Consider the following 5,523-nt stretch of genomic DNA (forward strand, 5'->3'; position numbering starts at 1 on the left):
GTCAAGTCTTCTTATTGGATGGGAGGAAGGGGAGCTGGTCTTCAAAACCCAGGTGCCCTTTAATCTTGATTGTTAACTAGGGAGACGTGGCAATGGGAAAGCGTCCAGGACGGCGAAGTGAGCAAGCTGGTTGGATTTCATCTTGACTAGCTGGACTAGTATCACAGTTCTACCTACATGGGATAAAAGTCTAGAAGTAGGTAGGAGAGGGCTGAGGGGAGAAGGAGCTGTATCTACCATGGGTTTTTCTTAGGCTCAACTAGACATTCAGACTCACAAGACCTGGACAGACCACACCTGGCATCAGAGTTTTTTAGAAGGGTGGAGATAGATGCTCATGCCAGCAGGGCCGTGTCAGCAGTTCCCTTCCACACGAGCAGTCCTCACATCAGTAGTCCTGAGGGCCACCTTGATTCAGAAGCCCATGTCCCATAGGAGTTAACGTGTTTTCAACAACCCACAATCAGAGTTCCTAGGGTACCTCAAGGGACATGCCCAGTTATGAGTTTCTGCACTTAGGAAGCCTAAGGCCATGCTTTCTTACCAGAGGGTGTAGCTTATTCTTTGTCCTTCCAGCCCAGGTGTAGCTTATCAATCAGAGATCAAAAACTCCCATGGGCAGTTTGGCCTAATACTGCACCTGACATCCAGCTAACTGGTTTGTCTGCCTTCCCTGGGAGCAGAGCTAGAAAGTTAGCCCAAGATCACATCTGTCCTGAAGAAAGAGGAGTTTTGGCCTTTTCTTGTTGGGGAGACCTGCTGCAGTTCTGACTCCTATAAGGGGCAGAGGGAAAGAAGCCGGGAAGAGGAGGTGGAGCCTCAGGCTGTAGCTCAGTGCTGAGAACTTCTCAGCAGGCTGATCGGGGAGTTCTTGAGCCAAAGGTGTCCATTAGATAAGTATCCCTCCCCCCCACCACCACCCAGTGCTAGTCGTCACCTGGGAACTGCAGTGGGAAATGTGGCCTCAGCATCAGTACTTGGTGGATTCAGCATGGCAGCTGGGCCATCCCTTGTTCTCTGCTGCAGGAGATCTGAATGGTGCATTTTCATGGTCGCCATGGATCTTTATGACATTCCTTTTACCCAGAATATCTTTCTCCCTAACTGTAGCTTCCATCTGCCACCACCATAAACTGCCATGAGAACCCACACATCAAGACTCAGCTCAAAGCCAGAGATCTCAGACACTGCTGGGGCTGGGGGAGTGAAATGGTACAACCACTTGGAAAACCATTTGGCAGTTTTTACTAAAGCTGAGCACTTAGTTGCCCTATCAGCAATTCCACTTCTTGAGATATACCTAAGAGAAATGAGTGCTTATGTCAGCAAAAAGACATGTCTTCAAATGTCCATGGTTCTACTCTTAACAGCCAAACACCATAAAAAATTCAAGTGTCCATCAACAGATATATTCATACAATGGACACGACAATTTTAAAAAGAATGAAGTGAATCTCAGACAACATTGAGTAAAAGAAGGCAGACCCAAAATAATACTTACTGTGTGATTCCATTAGTATGAAGTCCTAGAATAGGAATACAAACTTAAAGCGATGGAAGTCAGAATGGTGGTTACCGGGAAGGGGGGTAAAGACTGGGATGGACACAAGGAGGTTGTGGGTTGGCAACATTGTGGTCTGGATGGTGGTTGCACCGTGGACATTGAGGAAAGCCACCATCTTGCTTACACAGTACATTAGTGCATTCACTCACCTCTGTGCTTTCTGTACGGCACACCTTGATTTAAAAGGAAGACCACTTAGCCCAAGGGCCAGCTCTCCTGAAAACCCAGTTTGTCATACCCACAAAGCCTTACCCCTGCTGGCCCCGCCACTGTCTCCCGGGAAGCACTTACCTCTCCACGAGGCATTGCTCACAGGCTGGGAGCTCCGTGAGGGTTTGTGTCATGTGGGTCACAGCCAAGTCAGTGAATGGTTCCTTGGCTCAATGAATATACGTATCTCTGCCTTTGTCCAAACTGTTTTACAAATTGGGAATCTGCTTTATGTGAAACTTTGCCCCCCCCCCCCTTTTTTTTCCTCTAACATTATGACATGACCACTGCCATGTCACTGACAACTACTCTTTGGAAACAAGACTTTGGTTAGCTAGAGAATGTTGTGTACAATCACTAGGAAATTAACCTTCTTCCCCCAGGCTCCACGGAGGAGCTGGATCCATGCCCAGCAGCCCAGGCCACCCCTTGACAGCACTGAGTAGTAGCAGCATTGTTTCTTTTGCTGCTGCTGCTTTTTAAAAAAACCATTTACTGGTGTTTATGTTGAAATACACAGATCTTCAGTGTAGAGTTACATGAATTTTGACAAATACATACATCAATGTAACACACACATCCCCACACAATAGAGACCATCTCCATCATCTCCATATTCATAGGGGGATGAATGTATAAATAATCTCTTATGACTCCTATACACACACACACACACACACACACACACGAGTGATAAGAGCTTACATAACATCAAGGGCATTTACATTTCTCTATCCTGTTTATTATGAATCTGCATCTTAACCGTCAAAGAGTCAGGTGAAGGGAAGAGCACAGGAGAGAGCTGAGGTCTGGGATATGCAGACAGCTACTAAGCCAAAGTCTCACAAGTAACCAGTGGCTCCCAGGGCCAGAGCTCCTCAGCCCTTGGCCTCTGCTCCTCTTCCCCCTGACTTCCACCATAAGTCTGCTCTGAAAGCATCCTGCTGGCTGTGGGTGGGGTGGCAGCAGGGGCGTGCCATGTCTGGGCAGGGGGGCCACATGATAACTTAAACCCATAAGGAATGCCTCAGGTGTTCCTCAGCCCCTGACCAGCCTCCAGCTGTTCCAATCAGCCACAGCCCGATATAGTCAGGCTGTCCCGGTGCCCAGCAGTCCATGTGGCCTACAGCTGATGGAAGACCTAGTTAAGCCAGGGTTTCCACCCTTCAGGACAGGAGGGCAGTTTCAGGCCTCCAAGTAGTCCTTTTCCAGATGCAGGGAAGGACAGAAGGGAGGCAGCCTCCTCCTGCCACCACTGGGCTCTGCAGAAGTGCAGCCCTGCACCCTCCCAGTCCAAGCGATGGTGATGATGATGGCCTGGCTAGGCCCCTGCAGTCAGCACCAGAGGCAGCCAACCAAGGCTGCATTGACCTGTGGACCTGCACTGTGGGCCTCCCTTCAGGAGGGTACAGGTTGTGGGGCCCAGGTCCCACCGCAGAAGCAGCACAAAGCCAGCCTCGCAGTCCGCTCTAGCCACACTGAGCCTGTGGGAAAGCAGGTGGGCAGAGTGAGTTACCTTAAAGGGACGTGGTATGAAGCCTCCTGTGTTGTTTCTGTTTCCATTATGTTTATATATGAATTTTTGAAAGCCAACCCTTCCAAACAGCAGCATAGTCAGCTGTGTGTGTCCTTTAACCAAAGGAGTTTCATTTATCAAAGAAAAAATCTCATGAAGTCACACACAAGTAATTTAGAATTTGAGATAATTCTCTCCTGGATCCTGGGAATAAAAAGTACAAGAAGATGTAATCTTTGCCTTCTGGGAGGTTACATTTAGTGGAAATAATCAAATGATGCGTTTTTGAGTGTTGTACTTTCAGACTTTTGACTGGTTCGGGTAGGTCACCCTTTTCCTAGGGTTGCTAAATTTGGCAAACAAAAGTAGGGGACACCGAGTTCAATGTGAATTTCTGATAAACAATATTTTGCAGTACTACCTTTTCCAACTAATGGAAAATGGGGGTGGGGGTGGATTACTGTATAACCGTGAGGTTAATATCCCCCAGTATCCCCAAATCATTCCCATTTTCCAAGTTCAAATATAGAGACACTGGTGGAGAGGGAAGACTCAACCATGCCACCACTAAAATAAGAAACAGCAACAATACCAAATGCCAGCAATCATGCAGAACAACTGGGTTTACATTCATTGCTGGTCAGAATGGAAAATGGTACTCTGTGAAATAGATGAGCAGTTTCTTAAGAAATTAAACATATACTTATCCTATGACTCAGAAATTGGACTCCTGGGCATTTACCCCAGAGAAATGAAAATGATGTTCACACAAAAGCCTGTACACAAATGTTCCAAGCAGATTTGTTTGCAATAGTCAAGAACTGAAAATGACCCAGATGTCCTTCAATAGGCAAATCGTTAAACAAACCGTGGCACATCTGTACCATGGAATACTACTCAGCAACAAAAGGCATTGGGTTACTGGTACATCGACAACTTGGATGGGCCTCAAGGACATTGTGCTGAGTGGAAGAAAAGCCAACCTCAAAAGTTTACATCCTGGGTGGTTCTAGTTATGTAACATTCCCCTTGAAATGACAAAATTTTAGAAATGGAGAACAGATTTGTGGTTGCCAGGGATTATGAATGGGAGAGAGTGAAAGGGGTAGGTGTGACTATATAGGAGTGCAGGAGATCTTTGTGGCAATGAAACAGTTCTTTATCTTGATTGCCGTGGTGTTTGATGAGTGTACACGTGATAACAGTACTGTGGAATCACATATATTGTACCAATGTCAAGTTCTTGGTTTTGATATCACACTACAATTAAGGAGGATATAACTACAGGGGAAACTAGGTGAAGGGTACACAGGACCTCCCTGTACTATCTTTGCAACTTCTGGGAATTTATAATTATTTCCAAAACAGAAAGTGTTTAGGAAATCCTTGGAAGGGCTGGGGGAGTGTGCTCTAGAGTGAGCCTCAAGGAACAGTTCTGCAAACACCACAACCCCAGCGGCTGCTGCTGTGGCTGTGAGTTCAAGAACCACAAATGGAGCTGGGATGTAGGGATCGGGATGCTGTTACCAGTGTCACAACCACCTCTCAACCATCACAAAGCTGGTGACTGGGCACTGGAATCATAGTCCAGCCCCACTCTGCCAGCCTCCCACCCTTGGGATCTAGAAAGCTGGCAAGTGGATACTGAAGCCTGCTCTAGAACACCTCTTATCTCCACCACTTTGCCTGTGAACTGAAAATAGCTAAAAGGCACAGGAGGACGTCCACACAGGTAGACAGCCCTCCCAGGACAGCATCTGAAAGGTAGAGTCTAATTTGCATCCAGAGCCCAGCTGCAAGGGAGCCTGGGTAATGGAGTGTGCAGCATTTCAGTCTCAGCACTGCAGGAGGCTCCGTAGAAACAGGGTGGGGTGGAGGTTGGGCAGCCCAATCCCTGATTCACCATGGTCACCCACCAGAACTAGATGTGCCTTCATGTGGGCAGCAGAACTTCCACGTGGGCAGGGCAGAGAAAGGATGCATCCATTCATTCCCGATGTGAAAATCATCCAAGATGCCTGGGATCCTACCCCACTGTTGTGTGTGGGTGCGTGTTTTAAATGAAGCAGCAGTTGTGAGAACCAGGCAATCAGATGTCCAAGAAGCAGGGCACCCTTACCATTCCCTTTAGGCGTGGCTTCCCGGGTCATGCTCCTCATACCCAAGGTGATGCCCAGTGCACCACTCACCCGACACATGGACACAGGGAGGGCAAAGCCTTGTGTCCTGTTGT

The sequence above is a fragment of the Piliocolobus tephrosceles genome, chromosome 2 (genome assembly GCF_002776525.5).
Source record: "Piliocolobus tephrosceles isolate RC106 chromosome 2, ASM277652v3, whole genome shotgun sequence".
NCBI lineage: Eukaryota > Metazoa > Chordata > Mammalia > Primates > Cercopithecidae > Piliocolobus > Piliocolobus tephrosceles.